This window comes from Carica papaya, chromosome 8 (assembly GCF_054855325.1).
Source record: "Carica papaya isolate Zhongbai chromosome 8, ASM5485532v1, whole genome shotgun sequence".
Lineage (NCBI taxonomy): Eukaryota > Viridiplantae > Streptophyta > Magnoliopsida > Brassicales > Caricaceae > Carica > Carica papaya.
In genome coordinates, this window is record NC_142316.1 from 21,671,150 (window position 1) to 21,687,742 (window position 16,593).

General features: G+C 45.7%; 1 non-coding gene and 29 pseudogenes across 1 annotated transcript; all 30 read left to right on the top strand.

Annotated features, from left to right (window-relative positions):
* The first annotated feature begins 349 nt into the window (after positions 1-349).
* On the top strand, positions 350-468 carry LOC148252292 (5S ribosomal RNA; annotated as a pseudogene).
* Positions 469-1,030: 562 nt separating this feature from the next.
* On the top strand, positions 1,031-1,149 carry LOC148252293 (5S ribosomal RNA; annotated as a pseudogene).
* Positions 1,150-1,354: 205 nt separating this feature from the next.
* Positions 1,355-1,468, top strand: LOC148252294 (5S ribosomal RNA; annotated as a pseudogene).
* A 1,232-nt stretch (positions 1,469-2,700) lies between these two features.
* Positions 2,701-2,819, top strand: LOC148252295 (5S ribosomal RNA; annotated as a pseudogene).
* Positions 2,820-3,025: 206 nt separating this feature from the next.
* On the top strand, positions 3,026-3,144 carry LOC148252296 (5S ribosomal RNA; annotated as a pseudogene).
* Positions 3,145-3,351: 207 nt separating this feature from the next.
* On the top strand, positions 3,352-3,465 carry LOC148252297 (5S ribosomal RNA; annotated as a pseudogene).
* Positions 3,466-4,016: 551 nt separating this feature from the next.
* On the top strand, positions 4,017-4,135 carry LOC148252298 (5S ribosomal RNA; annotated as a pseudogene).
* Positions 4,136-5,337: 1,202 nt separating this feature from the next.
* Positions 5,338-5,456, top strand: LOC148252299 (5S ribosomal RNA; annotated as a pseudogene).
* Positions 5,457-5,661: 205 nt separating this feature from the next.
* LOC148252300 (5S ribosomal RNA) lies at positions 5,662-5,780 on the top strand (annotated as a pseudogene).
* A 206-nt stretch (positions 5,781-5,986) lies between these two features.
* Positions 5,987-6,104, top strand: LOC148252301 (5S ribosomal RNA; annotated as a pseudogene).
* Positions 6,105-6,310: 206 nt separating this feature from the next.
* On the top strand, positions 6,311-6,429 carry LOC148252302 (5S ribosomal RNA; annotated as a pseudogene).
* Positions 6,430-6,634: 205 nt separating this feature from the next.
* On the top strand, positions 6,635-6,753 carry LOC148252303 (5S ribosomal RNA; annotated as a pseudogene).
* An 880-nt stretch (positions 6,754-7,633) lies between these two features.
* LOC148252304 (5S ribosomal RNA) lies at positions 7,634-7,752 on the top strand (annotated as a pseudogene).
* A 205-nt stretch (positions 7,753-7,957) lies between these two features.
* LOC148252305 (5S ribosomal RNA) lies at positions 7,958-8,076 on the top strand (annotated as a pseudogene).
* Positions 8,077-8,282: 206 nt separating this feature from the next.
* LOC148252306 (5S ribosomal RNA) lies at positions 8,283-8,401 on the top strand (annotated as a pseudogene).
* A 365-nt stretch (positions 8,402-8,766) lies between these two features.
* On the top strand, positions 8,767-8,887 carry LOC148252307 (5S ribosomal RNA; annotated as a pseudogene).
* A 233-nt stretch (positions 8,888-9,120) lies between these two features.
* Positions 9,121-9,239, top strand: LOC148252308 (5S ribosomal RNA; annotated as a pseudogene).
* Positions 9,240-9,444: 205 nt separating this feature from the next.
* On the top strand, positions 9,445-9,563 carry LOC148252309 (5S ribosomal RNA; annotated as a pseudogene).
* A 501-nt stretch (positions 9,564-10,064) lies between these two features.
* On the top strand, positions 10,065-10,183 carry LOC148252310 (5S ribosomal RNA). The gene has a single exon (XR_015815234.1). It is a non-coding gene; the product is annotated as a 5S ribosomal RNA (ribosomal RNA).
* Positions 10,184-10,389: 206 nt separating this feature from the next.
* Positions 10,390-10,508, top strand: LOC148252311 (5S ribosomal RNA; annotated as a pseudogene).
* Positions 10,509-10,714: 206 nt separating this feature from the next.
* On the top strand, positions 10,715-10,833 carry LOC148252312 (5S ribosomal RNA; annotated as a pseudogene).
* Positions 10,834-11,395: 562 nt separating this feature from the next.
* Positions 11,396-11,513, top strand: LOC148252313 (5S ribosomal RNA; annotated as a pseudogene).
* Positions 11,514-11,718: 205 nt separating this feature from the next.
* Positions 11,719-11,837, top strand: LOC148252314 (5S ribosomal RNA; annotated as a pseudogene).
* Positions 11,838-12,705: 868 nt separating this feature from the next.
* LOC148252315 (5S ribosomal RNA) lies at positions 12,706-12,824 on the top strand (annotated as a pseudogene).
* A 620-nt stretch (positions 12,825-13,444) lies between these two features.
* Positions 13,445-13,563, top strand: LOC148252316 (5S ribosomal RNA; annotated as a pseudogene).
* A 205-nt stretch (positions 13,564-13,768) lies between these two features.
* Positions 13,769-13,887, top strand: LOC148252317 (5S ribosomal RNA; annotated as a pseudogene).
* A 562-nt stretch (positions 13,888-14,449) lies between these two features.
* Positions 14,450-14,568, top strand: LOC148252318 (5S ribosomal RNA; annotated as a pseudogene).
* A 205-nt stretch (positions 14,569-14,773) lies between these two features.
* LOC148252319 (5S ribosomal RNA) lies at positions 14,774-14,892 on the top strand (annotated as a pseudogene).
* An 873-nt stretch (positions 14,893-15,765) lies between these two features.
* LOC148252320 (5S ribosomal RNA) lies at positions 15,766-15,884 on the top strand (annotated as a pseudogene).
* Positions 15,885-16,445: 561 nt separating this feature from the next.
* Positions 16,446-16,564, top strand: LOC148252321 (5S ribosomal RNA; annotated as a pseudogene).
* Positions 16,565-16,593: the final 29 nt, after the last annotated feature.

The window sequence follows — 16,593 nt, forward strand, 5'->3', positions numbered from 1 at the left end:
CATACCAGCACTAATGCAATGGATTATATCAGAACTCCGCAAGTTAAGGGTGCTTGGGCGAGAGTAGTACTAGGATGGGTGACCTCCTGCGAAGTCCTTGTATTTTACCCATTTTCTTGAAAAATCCTCGTGTTGCACCCATTTTCTTTTTTCAGACGGGCCGTTCGAAGTTACGCGCGAATGGAACTACGGTCTGCTGATTTATACAAAAATGTGAGTCAAGACACAGGGGCATTTTAATTGATATTAGAACGAGAAAGAGAGGTGAAGTATGAACGCAACTGGAAACAAATGACGGGAGGGGGAAGAAAGGAGAAGGAGTGCATATATTTGCAGCGCGAAATGAAACAGGTGCGATCATACTAGCACTAATGCACCAGATCCCATCAGAACTCCGCAGGTAAGTGTGCTTTGGCGAGAGGAGTACAAGGATGGGTTATCTCCTCGAAAGTTCTCGTGTTGCACCCATTTTTTTTTTCAGATGGGTCGTTCAACGTTACGCGCGATTGGAATTACGAACCGCTGGTTGATTCGCAAAGGTGAGTCTCGGTGCTGGGGCATTTTACTTGATATTAAAACGAGAAGAAGAGATGCAGAGTGCACGCACATAGAAACAAATGACGGGAGGGGGGATGGAAGGAGAAAGAGTGTATGTATTTGCAGCGCAGAGTGAAACATGAGCGATCATACCATCACTAATGCAACGGATTCTATCAGAACTCCGCGGTTAAGGGTGCTTGGGCGAGAGTTGTACTAGGATGGGTGACCTCCTGCGAAGTCCTTATATTTCACCAGTTTTCTTGGGAAGTCCTCGTGTTGCACCCATTTTTTTGCAGATGATTCTTTCGATGTTACGCGCGACTTGAATTATGGAACACAGGTTTATTCGCAAATTTGAGTCACGGCGCCGTGGCATTTTGCTTGATATTTAAACGAGAACGGGAGGTGCAGTGCACACGCACAAGTAAACAAATGACGGGAGGGGGAAGAAAAGAGAAGGATTGTATGTATTTGCAGCGCAAAATTAAACAGGTGTGATCATACCAGAACTAATGCATCGGATCCCATCAGAACTCCGCAGTTAAATGTGCTTGGGCGAGAGTAGTACCCAGATGGGTGACCTCATGAGAAGTTCTCGTGTCGCACCAATTTTTTTTCAGATGGGTCGTTCGACGTTACGCGCGACTGGAACTATGGTCCGCTGGTTTACACGTAAATGTGAGTCAAGAAGCAGGGGCATTTTATTCGATATTAGAACGAGAAGGATAGGTGTTGTATGAACGCACCAGGAAACAAATGACGGGAGGGGGAAGAAAGGAGAAGGAGTGTATGTATTTGCAGCGCGAAATGAAACAGGTGCGATCATACCAGCGCTAATGCACCAGATCTGAACTCCGCAGTTAAGTGTGCTTGGGCGAGAGTCGTACTCGGATGGGTGACCTCCTGGGAAGTCCTTGTGTTGCACCTATTTTTTTTCGGATGGGTCGTTCGACGTTACGCGCGAATGGAATTATGAACAGCTGGTTCATTCGCATTGGTGAGTCACGGTACCGGGGCATTTTACTTGATATTAGAACGAGAAGGAGAGATGCAGAGTGCACGCACAAGGAAACAAATTACGGGAGGGGGATGGAAGGAGAAAGAGTGTATGTATTTGCAGTGCAGAATGAAACATTAGCGATCATAGCAGCACTAATGCAACTGATTCTATCAGAACTCCGCAAGTTAAGGGTGCTTGGGCGAGAGGAGTACTAGGATGGGTGACCTCCTGCGAAGTCCTTATATTTCACCCATTTTCTTGGGAAGTCCTCGTGTTGCACCCATTTTTTTGCAGATGATTCTTTTGACGTTCTGCACGACTTGAATTATGGTCCCCATGTTTATTCGCAAATTTGAGTCACGGCGCTGTGACATTTTACTTGATATTTGAACGAGAATGGGAGTTGCAGTGCGCACGCACTGGGAAACAAATGACGGGAGAGGGAAGAAAGGAGAAGTAGTGTTTGTATTTGCAGCGCGAAATTAAACTGGTGCGATCATACCAGCACTAATGCACCGGATCTAAACTCCGCAGTTAAGTGTGCTTGGGCAAGAGTAGTACTCGGATGGGTGACTTCCTGGGAAGTCCTCGTGTGCACCCATTTTTTTTTGGATGGGTCGTTCAGCGTTACGCGCGAATGGAATTATGAACCGCTGGTTCATTCGCAAAGGTGAGTCACAGTGTCGGGCATTTTATTTGATATTAGAACAAGAATGAGAGATGTAGAGTGCACGCACAAGGAAACAAATGACGGGAGGGGGGATGGAAGGAGAAAGAGTGTATGTATTTGCAGCGCAGAATAAAACATGAGCGATCATATCAGCACTAATGCAACGGATTATATCAAAACTCCGCAGGTAAGGGTGCTTGGGCGAGAGTAGCTCTAGAATGGGTGACCTCCTGCGAAGTCCTTATATTTCACCAATTTTTTTGGGAAATCATCGTGTTGCATCCATTTTTTTGCAGATGATTCTTTTGACGTTAAGCGCGACTTGAGTTACGGTCCGCAGGTTTATTCGCAAATGTGAGTATCGGCGCCGTGGTATTTTACTTGCTATTTGAACGAGAACGGGAGGTGCAGTGGGCACGCACAAGGAAACAAATGACGGGAGGGGGAAGAAAGGAGAAGGAGTGTATGTATTTGCAGCGCGAAATTAAACAGGTGCGATCACACCAGCACTAATGCACCGGATCCCATCAGAACTCCGCAGTTAAGTTTACTTGGGCGAGAGTAGTACTCGGATGGGTGACCTCCTGGGAAGTCCTCGTGTCGCACCAATTTTTTTTCAGACAGGTCGTTCGACGTTATGCGCGACTGGAACTATGGTCCGCTGGTTTATACGCAAATGTGAGTCAAGAAGCAGAGGTATTTTAATCAATATTAGAAAGAGAAGGAGAGGTGTAGTGTGAACGCACAAGGAAACAAATGATGGGAGGGGGGAGGGAAGGAGAAAGAGTGTATGTATTTTCAGCACGAAATGAAACAGGTGCGATCATACTAGCACAAATGCACCGGATCCCATCAGAACTCCGCAGTTATGTGTGCTTTTGCGAAAGTAGTACAAGGATGGGTTACCTCCTGGAAAGTTCTCCTATTGCACCAATTTTTTTTTTCAGATGGGTCATTCAACGTTACGCGCTATTGGAACTATGGTCCGCTGGATTATACGCAAATGTGAGTCAAGACACAGGGGCATTTTAATTGATATTAGAACGAGAAGGAGAGGTGAAGTGTGAACGCACCAGGAAACAAATGACGGGAGGGGGAAGAAAGGAGAAGGAGAGTATGTATTTGCAGCGCGATACGAAACAGGTGTGATCATACCAGCACTGATGCACCGGATCTGAACTCCGCAGTTAAGTGTGCTTGGGCGAGAGTAATACTCGGATGGGTGACCTCCTCGGAAGTCCTCGTGTTGCACCCATTTTTTTCGGATGGGTCGCTTGACGTTACGCGCGAATAGAATTATGAACCGCTGGTTCGTTCGCAAAGGTGAGTCACGATACCAGGGCATTTTACTTGGTATTAGAACAAAAAGAAGAGATGCAGAGTGCACGCACAAGGAAACAAATGACGGGAGGGGGAATGGAATGAGAAAGAGTGCATGTATTTGCAGCGCAGAATGAAACATGAGCGATCATACCAGCACTAATGCAACAGAATCTATCAGAACTCCGCAGTTGAGAGTGCTTGGGCGAGAGTAGTACTAGGATGGGTGACCTCCTGTGAAGTCCTTATATTTCACCCATTTTCTTAGGAAGTCCTCGTGTTGCACCCATTTTTTTGCAATTCGACGTTACGCGCGACTTGATATATGGTCTGCAAGTTTATTCACAAATGTGAGTCACGACACCATAGCATTTTACTTGATATTAGAAGGAGAATGGGAGGTGCAATGCGCACGCACAAGGAAACAAATGACGGGAGGGGGAAGAAATGAGAAGGAGTGTATGTATTTGCAGCGCAAAATTAAACTGGTGCGATCATACCAGCACTAATGCACCAAATCCCATCAGAATTCCGCAGTTAAGTGTGCTTGGGTGAGAGTAGTACTCGGATGGGTGACCTCCTTGGAAGTCCTCGTGTTGCACCTATTTTTTTTCAGATGGGTCGTTTGACGTTACGCGCGACTGGAACTATTGTCCGCTTGTTTATATGCAAATATGAGTCAAGAAACAGGGGCATTTTAATCGATATTAGAATGAGAAGGAGAGGTGTAGTGTGAACGCACAAGGAAACAAATGATGGGAGGGGGGCGGGAAGGAGAATGAGTGTATGTATTTTCAGCACGAAATGAAACAGGTGCGATCATACCAGCCCAAAGGCACCGGATCCCATCAGAACTCTACAATTAAGTGTGCTTTGGTAAAAGTAGTACAAGGATGGGTTACCTCCTGGGAAGTTCTCGTGATGCACTCTTTTTTTTTTCAGATGGGTCGTTCGACGTTACGCGCGACTGGAACTATGGTCCGCTGGTTTATACCCAAATGTGAGTCAAGACGCAGGAGCATTTTAATTGATATTAGAACGAGAATGAGAGGTGAAGTGTGAACGCACCAGGAAACAAATAACGGGAGGGGGAAGAAAGGAGGAGTGTTTGTATTTGCAGTGCGAAATGAAACAAGTGCGATCATACGAGCACTAATGCACCGAATCTGAACTCCGCAGTTAAGTGTGCTTGGGCGAGAGTAGTACTCGGATGGGTGACCTCCTGGGAAGTCCTCGCGTTGTACCCATTTTTTTTCGGATGGGTCGTTCGACGTTATGCGCGAATGGAATTATGAACCGCTGGTTCATTCGCAAAGGTGAGTCACGGTGCCGGGACATTTTACTTGATATTAGAACGAGAAGGAGAGATGCAGAGTGCACGCACAAGGAAACAAATGACGGGAGGGGGGATAGAAGGACAAAGAGTGTATGTATTTGCAGCGCATAATGAAACATGAGTGATCATACCAGCACTAATGCAACGGATTTTATCAGAACTCTGCAAGTTAAGGGTGCTTGGGCGAGAGTAGTGCTAGGTTGGGTGAGCTCCTGCGAAGTACTTATATTTCACCCATTTTCTTGGGAAGTTCTCGTGTTGTACCTATTTTTTTGCAGATGATTCTTTAAACGTTACGCGCGACTTGAATTATGGTCCGCAGGTTTATTCACAAATGTGAGTCATGGCGGCGTTGTATTTTACTTGATATTATAACGAGAACAGGAAGTGCAGTGCGCACACACAAGGAAACAAATGACGGGAGGGAAAGAAAGGAGAAGGAGTTTATGTATTTGAAGCGCGAAATTAAACAGGTGCAATCATACCAGCACTAATGCACCGGATCCCATCAGAACTCCGCAGTTAACTGTGCTTGGGCAAGAGTAGTACTCGGAAGGGTTACCTCCTGGGAAGTCCTCGTGTCGCACCAATTTTTTTTCAGACGGGTCGTTTGACGTTACGCACGATTGGAACTAGGTTCCGCTGGTTTATACGCAAATGTGAGTCAAGAAGCAGGGGCATTTTAATTTATATTATAACGAGAAGGAGAGGTGAAGTGTGAAAGCAACAGCAAACAAATGACAGGAGGGGGATGAAAGGAGAATGAGTGTTTGTATTTGCAGCGCGAAATGAAACAGGTGCGATCATACCAGCACTATTGCACAGGTTCCCATAAGAACTCCGCAGTTAAGTGTGCTTGGGCGAGAGTAGTACTCGGATGGGTGACCTCTTGGGAAGTCCTCGTGTCGCACCTATTTTTTTTCAGACGGGTCGTTCGACGTTACGCGCGACTGGAATTATGGTCCGCTTATTTATACGCAAATGTGAGTCAAGAAACAAGGGCATTTTAATCGATATTAGAATGAGAAGGAGAGGTGCAGTGTGAACGCACAAGGAAACAAATGATGGGAGGGGGGCGGGAAGGAGAATGAGTATATGTATTTTCAGCACGAAATGAAACAGGTGCGATCATACCAGCCCAAAGGCACTGGATCCCATCAGAACTCTACAGTTAAGTTTGCTTTGGCGAAAGTGGTACAAGGATGGGTTACCTCCTGGGAAGTCTCGTGCTGCACCCATTTTTTTTTCAGATGGGTCGTTCGATGTTACTTGCAACTGGAATTATGTTCCGCTGGTTTATACACAAATGTGAGTCAAGACGCATGGGCATTTTAATTGATATTAGAACGAGAAGGAGAGGTGAAGTGTGAACGCACCAAGAAACAAATGACGGGAGGGGGAAGAAAGGAGAAGGAGTTTATGTATTTGCAGCGCAAAATTAAACAGGTGCAATCATACCAGTACTAATGCACTGGATCCCATCAGATCTCCGCAGTTAACTGTGCTTGGTCAAGAGTAGTACTGGGATGGGTGACCTCCTGGGAAGTCCTCGTGTCGCACCAATTTTTTTTCAGACGGGTTGTTCGACGTTACGCGCGACTTGAACTAGGGTCCGCTGGTTTATACGCAAATGTGAGTCAAGAAGCAGCGGCATTTTAATCGATATTAGAACGAGAATGAGAGGTGCAGTGTGAACGCACAAGGAAACAAATGATGGGAGGGGGACGGAAGGAGAAGGAGTGTATGTATTTTCAGCACGAAATGAAACAGGTGCGATCATACCAGCACTAATGCAACGGATTCTATCAGAACTCCGAAGTTAAGGGTTCTTTGGCGAAAGTAGTACAAGGATGGGTTACCTCCTAGGAAGTTCTCGTGTTGCACCCATTTTTTTTTCAGATGGGTCGTTCGACGTTACTCGCGACTGGAACTATATTCCGCTGGTTTATACGCAAATGTGAGTCAAGATGCAGGGGCATTTTAATTGATATTAGAACGAGAAGGAGAGGTGATGTGTGAACGCACCAGGAAACAAATGACGGGAGGGGGAAGAAAGGACAAGGAGTGTATGTATTTACATCGCGAAATGAAACAGGTGCGATCATACCAGATCTAATGCACCGAATTCAATCAGAACTCCACAGTTAAGTGTGCTTGGGCGAGAGTAGTACTCGGATGACCTCCTCGGAAGTCCTCGTGTTGCACCGATTTTTTTTCGGATGGGTCGTTCGACGTTTCGTGCAAATAGAATTATGAACCGCTGGTTCATTCGCAAAGGTGAGTCACGGTGCCGGGATATTTTACTTGATATTAGAACGAGAAGGAGAGATGCAGAGTGCACAAACAAGGAAACAAATGACGGGAGGGGGGTGAAAGGAGAAAGAGTGTATGTATTTGCAGCGCAGGATGAAACATGAGCGATAATACCAGAACTAATGCAACGGATTCTATCAGAACTCCGCAGGTAAGCGTGCTTGGGCGAGAGTAGTACTAGGATGGGTGACCTCCTGCGAAGTCTTTATATTTTACCCATTTTCTTGGGAAGTCCTCGTGTTGCACCCATATTTTTACAGATGATTCTTTCGACGTTACGCGCGACTTGAATAATGGTCCACAGGTTTATTTGCAAATATGAGTCACAGCGCCGTGGCATTTTACTTGATATTAGAATGAGAATGGGAGGTGCAGTGCGCACGCATAAGGAAACAAATGACTGGAGGGGGAAGAAAGGAGAAGAAGTGTTTGTATTTGCAGCGCAAAATTAAACAGGTGCGATCATACCAGTACTAATGCACCGGATCCCATCAGAATTCCACATTTAAGTGTGCTTGGGTGAGAGTAGTACTCGGATGGGTGACCTCTTGGGAAGTTCTCGTGTCGCACCAATTTTTTTTCAAACGGGTCGTTCGACGCTCGCGCGACTTGAGCTATGGTCTGCTGGTTTATACGCAAATTTGAGTCAAGAAGCAGGGGTATTTTAATCGATATTAGAACGAGAAGGAGAGGTGCAGTGTGAACGCACAAGGAAATAAACGATGGGAGGGGGGAGGGAAGGAGAAGAAGTGCATGTATTTTCAGCACGAAATGAAACAGGTGCGATCATACCAGCACAAATTCACCGAATCCCATCAGAACTCCGCAGTTTAGTGTGCTTTGGCGAGAGTAGTACAAGGATGGTTCACCTCCTGGGAAGTTCTGGTGTTGCACCAATTTTTTTTTTCAGATAGGTCGTTCGATGTTACGCACAACTTGAACTATGGTCCGCTAGTTTATACGCAAATGTGAGTCAGGACGCAGGGCATTTTAATTGATATTAGAATGAGAAGGAGAGGTGAAGTGTGAACGCACCAGGAAACAAATGACGGGAGGGGGAAGTAAGGAGAAGGAGTGTATGTACTTGCAGCGCAAAATGAAACAGGTGCGATCATACCAGCACTAATGCACCGGATCCCATCAGAACTCCGCTGTTAAGTGTGCCTGGCCGAGAGTAGTACTCGGATGGGTGACCTCCTAGGAAGTCCTCGTGTTGCACCCATTTTTTTTCGGATGGGTCGTTCGACGTTACACGCTAATGGAATTATGAACCGCTGGTTCATTCGCAAAGGTGAGTCCCGGTGCCAGGGCATTTTACTTGATATTAGAACGAGAATGAGAGATGCAGAGTGCACGCACAAGGAAACAAATGTTGCACCCATTTTTTTTTGGATGGCTCGTTCGACATTACACGCTAATGGAATTATGAACCGTTGGTTCATTCACAAAGGTGAGTCACGGTACCGGGGCATTTTACTTGATATTAGAACGGGAAGGAGAGATACAGAGTGCACGCACAAAGAAACAAATGACGGGAGGGGGGATGGAAGGAGAAAGAGTGTTTGTATTTGCAGCGCAAAATGAAACATGAGAGATCATACCAGCACTAATGCAACGGATTTTATCAGAACTCCGTAGATAAGCGTGCTTGGGTGAAAGTAGTACTAGGATGGGTGACCTCCTGAGAAGTCCTTATATTTCACCCATTTTCTTGGGAAGTCCTCGTGTTGCACCCATTTTTTTGCAGATGATTCTTTCGACGTTACGCGCGACTTGAATTATGGTCCGCAGGTTTATTCGCAAATGTGTGTCACGGCACTGTGGCATTTTACTTGATATTAGAACTCGAACGGAAGGTGCAGTGTGCACGCACAAGGAAACAAATGATGGGAGGGGGAAGAAAGGAGAAGGAGTGTATGTATTTGCAGCGCGAAATAAACCAAGTGTGATCATATCAGCACTAATGCACCGGATCCCATCAGAACTCCGCAGTTAAGTGTGTTTGGGTGAGAGTAGTACTCAGATGGGTGTCCTCCTGGGAAGTACTCGTGTCGCACAATTTTTTTTCAGACGGGTTGTTCAACGGTACGTGCGGCTGGAACTATGGTCCGCTGGTTTATACGCAAATGTGAGTCAAGAAGCAAAGGCATTTTAATCGATATTAAAACGATAAGGAGAGGTGCAGTTTGAACGCATAAGGAAACAAATGATGGGAGGGGGGAGGGAAGGAGATGGAGTGTATGTATTTTCAGCACGAAATGAAACATGTGCGATCATACCTGCACAAATTCACCGGATCCAATCAGAACTCCGCAGTTAAGTGTGCTTTGGCAAGAGTAGTACTCGGATGGGTGACCTCCTGGGAAGTCCTCGTGTTGCACCCATTTTTTTTCGGATGGGTCGTTTGACATTACACGCTAATGGAATTATGAATCGCTGGTTCATTCGCAAAGGTGAGTCAAGGTGCCGGGGAATTTTACTTGATATTAGAAGGGGAAAGAGTGTATGTATTTGCAGCACAGAATAAAACATGAGATATCATACCAACAGTAATGCAACGGATTCTATCAGAACTCCGCAGGTAAGTGTGCATGGGCGAGAGTAGTTCTAGGATGGGTGACCTCCTGCAATGTCCTTATATTTCACCCATTTTCTTGGGATGTACTCGTGTTGCACCCATTTTTTTGCAGATGATTCGTTCGACGTTACGCGCGACTTGAATTATGGTCCGCATGTTTATTCGCAAATGTGAGTCACGATATTGTAGCATTTTACTTGATATTAGAACGAGAATGGGAGGTGCAGTGCGCACGCACAAGGAAACAAATGACGGGAGGGGGGGAGAAAAGAGAAGGAGTTTATGTATTTGTAGCGCGAAAATAAACAGGTGCGATCATACCAGCACTAATGCACTGGATCCCATCAGAACTCCGCAGTTAAGTATGCTTGGGCGGGAGTAGTACTCGGATGGGTGACCTCTTGGGAAGTCCTCGTGTCGCACCAATTTTTTTTCAAACTGGTCGTTCGACGTTACGCACGACTGGAACTATGGTCCGCTGGTTTTTACGCAAATGTGATTCAAGAAGCAGGAGCATTTTAATCGATATTAGAACGAGAAGGAGAGGTGTAGTGTGAACGCACAAGGAAACAAATTATGGGAGGGGGGAGGGAAGGAGAAGGAGTGTATGTATTTTTAGCATGAAATGAAACTGGTGCCATCATACCAGCACAAATGCACCGGATCCCATCAGAACTCCACCATTAAGTGTGCTTTGGCGAAAGTAGTACAAGGATGGGTTACCTCTTGGGAAGTTCTCGTATTGCACCTATTTTTTTTTCAGATGGGTCGTTCGACGTGACGTGCGACTGGAACTATGGTCCGCTGGTTTATACGCAAATGAGAGTCAAGACGCAGGGACATTTTAATTGATATTAGAACGAGAAGGAGAGGTGAAGTGTGAACGCACCAGGAAACAAATGACGGGAGGGGAAAGAAAGGAAAAGGAGTATATGTATATGCAGCGCGAAATGAAACAGGTGCGATCATACCAGTATTAATGCACCGGATCCCATCAGAACTCCGTAGTTAAGTGTGCTTGGGCGAGAGTAGTACTAGTATGGGTGACCTCCTTGGAAGTCCTCGTGTTACACCTATTTTTTTTCGGATGGGTCGTTCGACGTTACGCAGAAATGCAATTATGGACTGCTGATTCATTCGCAAAGGTGAGTCACGGTGCTGGGGCATTATACTTGATATTAGAACAAGAATGAGAGGTGCAGAATGCATGCACAAGGAAACAAATGACGGGAGAGGGGATGGAAGGAGAAAGAGTGTATGTATTTGCAGCGCAGAATGAAACATGAGCGATCATACCAGAACTAATGCAACGGACTCTATCAGAACTCTGCAAGTTAAGGGTGCTTGGGCGAGAGTAGTACTAGGATGGGTGACCTCTTGCGAAGTGCTTATATTTCACCCATTTTCATGGGATGTACTCGTGTTGCACCCATTTTTTTGCAGATGATTCGTTCGACGTTACGCGCGACTTGAATTATGGTCTGCATGTTTATTCGCAAATGTGAGTCACGATATTGTAGCATTTTACTTGATATTAGAACGAGAACGGGAGGTGCAGTGCGCACGCACAAGGAAACAAATGACGGGAGGGGGGGAGAAAAGAGAAGGAGTTTATGTATTTGTAGCGCGAAAATAAACAGGCGCGATCATTCCAGCACTAAAGCACCGGATCCATTAGAACTCTGCAGTTAAGTGTGCTTGGGCGAGAGTAGTACTCGGATGCATGACCTCTTGGGAAGTCCTCGTATTGCACACATTTTTTTCCGGATGGGTCGTTTGACGTTACGCGCAAATAGAATTATGAACCACTAGTTCATTCGCAAAGGTGAGTCACGGTGCCGAGGCATTTTACTTGATATGAGAACGATAAGGAGAGGTGAATTGTGAATGCACCAGGAAACAAATGACGGGAGGGGGAAGAAAGGAGAAGGAGTGTATGTATTTGCAGCGCGAAATGAAACAGGTGCGATCATACTAGCACTAATGCACCGGATCCCATCAGAACTCCGCAGTTAAAGGTGCTTGGGCGAGAGTAGTACTAGGATGGGTGACCTTCTGCGAAGTCCTTATATTTAACCCATTTTCTTGGGAAGTTCTCATGTTGCACCTATTTTTTTTCAGATGGGTCGTTCGACGTTACGCGCGATTGAAACTATGGTCCGCTGGTTTATACACAAATGTGAGTTAAGACGCAGGGGCAATTTAATTGATATTAGAACGAGAAGGAGAGGTACAGTGTGAACGCACAAGGAAACAAATGATGGGAGGGGGGAGAAAGGAGAAGGAATGTATTTATTTGCAGCGCGAAATGAAACAGGTGCGATCATACCAGCACTAATGCACCGGATTCCATCAGAGCTCCGCAGTTATGTGTGCTTGGGTGAAAGTAGTACTCGGATGGGTCGTTTAACGTTACGCGTGAATGGAATTATGAACTGCTGGTTCGATCGCAAAGGTGAGTCACGGTGCTGGGGTATTTTACTTGATATTAGAACGAGAAGGATAGATGCAGAGTGCACGCACAAGGAAACAAATGACGGGAGGGGGGGATGGAAGGAGAAAGAGTGTATGTATTTGCAACGCAGAATGAAACATGAGCGATCATACCAGCACTAATGCAACGGATTCTATCAGAACTCCGCAAGTTAAGGGTTCTTGGGCGAGAGTAGTACTAGGATGGGTCACCTCCTTCGAAGTCCTTATATTTCACCCATTTTCTTGGGAAGTCCTCGTGTTGCGCCCATTTTTTTGTAGATGATTCTTTCGACGTTACGCGCGACTTTAATTATGGTCCGCAGGTTTAGTCACAAATGTGAGTCAAGACATAGGGGCATTTTAATTGATATTAGAACGAGAAGAAGAGGTGAAGTGTGAACACACCAGGAAACAAATGACGGGAGGGAGAAGAAAGGAGAAGGAGTGTATGTATTTGCAGCACGAAATTAAAAAGGTGCGATCATACCAGTACTAATGCTCCAGATCCCATCAGAACTCCGCAGCTAAGCATGCTTGGGCGAGAGTAGTGCTCGGATGGGTGACCTCCTGGGAAGTCCTCGTGTTGCAACAATTTTTTTTCGAATGGGTCGTTTGACGTTACGCGCGAATGGAATTATGAACTGCTGGTTCATTTGCAAAGATGAGTCACAGTGCCGGGTAATTTTACTTGATATTAGAACGAGAAGGAGAGATGCAGAGTGCACGCACAAGGAAACAAATGACGGGAAGGGGGATGGAATGAGAAAGCGTGTATGTATTTGCAGCGCAGAATTAAACATCAGCGATCATACCAGTACTAATGCAACGGATTTTATCAGAACTCCGCAGGTAAGGGTGCTTGGGCGAGAGTAGTACTAGGATGGGTTACCTCCTGCGAAGTTCTTGTATTTCACCAATTTTCTTAGAAAGTCCTCGTGTTGCACCAATTTATTTACAGATGATTCTTTCGTAGTTACACATGACTTGAATTATTGTTCGCAGGTTTATTCGCAAATGTGAGTCACGGTGCCGTTGCATTTTATTTGATATTAGAACGAGAACGAGAGGTGCAGTGCGCACGCACAAGGAAACAAATGACGGGAGGGAAAATAAAGAAGAAGGAGAGGTGCAGTGTGAACGCACAAGGAAATAAATGATGGGAGGGGGGAGGGAAGGAAAAGGAGTGTATGTATTTTAAGCACAAAATGAAACAGGTGCGGGCATACCAGCACAAATGCACCGGATCCCATCATAACTCCGCAGTTAAGTGTGCTATGGCGAAAGTAGTACAAGGATGGGTTACCTCCTGGGAAGTTCTCGTATTGCACACATTTTTTTTTAGATGGACCGTTCGACGTTACGCGCGACTGTAATTATGGTCTGCTGGTTTATACGCAAATGTGAGTCAAGACGCAGAGGCATTTTAATTGATATTATAACGAGAAGGAGAGGTAAAGTGTGAACGCACCAGGAAACAAATGACGGGAGGGGGAAAAAAGGAGAAGGAGTGTATGTATTTGCAGCGCAAAATTAAACAGGTGTAATCATACCAGCACTAAAGCACCGGATACCATCAAAACTCCGCAGTTAAGTGTGCTTGGGCGAGAGTAGCACTCGGATTGGTGACCTCCTGGGAAGTTCTCGTGTTGCACTCATTATTTTTCGGATGGGTCGTTCGACTTTACGCGCGAATGGAATTATGAACCGCTGGTTCATTCGCAAAGGTGAGTCACGGTTTCGGGGCATTTTACTTGATATTAGAACAAGATGGAGAGATGCAGAGTGCACGCACAAGGAAACTAATGACGGGAGGGGGGATGGAAGGAGAAAGAGTGTATGTATTTGTAGCGCAGAATGAAACATGAGCGATCATACCAGTACTAATGGAACAGATTCTATCAGAACTCTGCAAGTTAAGGGTGCTTGGGCGAGAGTAGTACTAGGATGGGTGACCTCCTGCGAAGTCCTTATATTTCACCCATTTTATTGGGAAGTCCTCGTGTTACACCCATTTTTTTGCAGATGATTCTTTCGACGTTACGCTCGACTTGAATTATGGTCCGTAGGTTTATTCGCAAATGTGAGTGACGGCGCCGTGGTTCTTTTACTTGATATTAGAACGAGAACGGGAGGTACAATGCGCACGCACATGGAAACAAATGACGGGAGGGGGAAGAAAGGAGAAGGAGTGTATGTATTTGCAGCGCAAAATTAAACAGGTTTGATCATACCAGCACTAATACACCGGATCCAATCAGAACTCTGCAGTTAAGTGTGTTTGGGCGAGAGTAGTACTAGAATGGGTGTCCTCCTGGGAAGTTCTCGTGTCGCACCAATTATTTTTCAGACGGGGCGTTCGACATTACGTGCGGCTGGAACTACGGTCCGCTGGTTTATACGCAAATGTGAGTCAAGAATCAGGGGCATTTTAATCGATATTAGAACGAGAAGGAGAGGTGCAGTGTGAACGCACAAGGAAACAAATGATGAGGGGGGGAGGGAAGGAGATGGAGTGTATGTTTTTTCAGCACTAAATGAAACAGGTGCGATCATACCAGCACAAATGAACCGGATCCCATCAGAACTCCGCAGTTAAATGTTCTTTGGCGAAAGTAGTACAGGGATGGGTGACCTCCTCGGTAGTTCTCGTGTTGCACCCATTTTTTTTCAGATGGGCTGTTCGACTTTATGCGCGACTGGATATATGGTCCGCTGGTTTATACGCAAATGTGAGTCAAGACGCAGGGGCATTTTAATTGATATTAGAACGAGAAGGAGAGGTGAAGTGTGAACACACCAGGAAACAAATGACGGGAGGGGGAAGAAAGGAGAAGGAGTGTATGTATTTGCAGCGCGAAATGAAACAGGTGCGATCATACTAGCATTAATGCACCGGATCCCATCAGAACTCCGCATTTAATTGTGCTTGGGCGAGAGTAGTACCAGATTCCATAAGTCCTCGTGTTGCACCCATTTTTTTCGGATGGGTCGTTCGGCGTTACGCGCGAATGGAATTATGAACCGCTGGTTCATTCGCAAAGGTGAGTCACGGTGCCAGGACATTTTACTTTATATTAGAACGAGAATGAGAGATGCAGAGTGCATGCGCAAGGAAATAAATGATGGGAGGGAGGATGGAAGGAGAAAGAGTTTATGTATTTGCAGCGCAGAATGAAACATGAGCGATCATATCAGAACTAATGCAACAGATTCTATCAAAACTCCGCAAGTTAAGGGTGCTTTGGCGAGAGTAGTACTAGGATTGGTGACATCCTGCGAAGTCCTTAGATTTCACCCATTTTCTTGGGAAGTCCTCGCGTTGCACCCATTTTTTTGCAGATAATTCTTTCGACGTTACGCGCGACTTGAATTATGGTCCGCATGTTTATTTGCAAATGTGAGTCACGGCGCCGTGGCATTTTACTTGATATTTGAACGAGAACGGGAGGTGCAATGCGCACGCACAAGGAAACAAATGACGGGAGGGGGAAGAAAAGAGAATGAGTGAATGTATTTGTAGCGCGAAATTAATTAGGTGCAATCATACCAGCACTAATGCACTGAATCCCATTAGAACTCTGTAGTTAAGTGTGCTTGGGCGAGAGTAGTACTCAGATGGGTGACCTCCTGGGAAGTCCTCGTGTTGCACCCATTTTTTTTCGGATGGGTCGTTCGACGTTACGCACGAATCAAATTATGAAATGCTGGTTCATTCGCAAAATTGAGTCACGGAGCCGGGGCATTTTACTTGATATTAGAATGAGAAGGAGAGATGCAGAGTGCGCGCACAAGGAAACAAATGACGGGAGGGGGGATGGAATGAGAAAGAGTCTATGTATTTGCAGCGCAGAATGAAACATGAGCGATCATACCACCACTAATGCAACGGATTCTATCAGAACTCCGCAAGTTAAGGGTGTTTGGGCGAGAATAGTACTAGGATGGGTGACCTCCTGCGAAGTCCTTATATTTCACCCATTTTCTTAAGAAGTCCTCGTGTTGCACACATTTTTTTGCAGATGATTCTTTCGACGTTACGCACGACTTGAATTATGGTCCGCAGGTTTATTCGCAAATGTGAGTCATGGCGCCGTTGCATTTTACCTAATATTTGAACGAGAACGGGAGGTGCAGTGTGCACGCACAAAGAAACAAATGATGGGAGGGGGAAGAGAGGGGAAAGAGTGTATGTATTTGCAGCGCGAAATTAAACAGGTGTGATTTTACCAGCACAAAGGCATCGGATCCCATCAGAACTCTGCAGTTAAATGTGCTTGGGCGAGAGTAGTACTCAGATGGGTGACCTCTTGGGAAGTCCTCGTGTTGCACCCATTTTTTTTCGGATGGGTCTTTCGACGTTA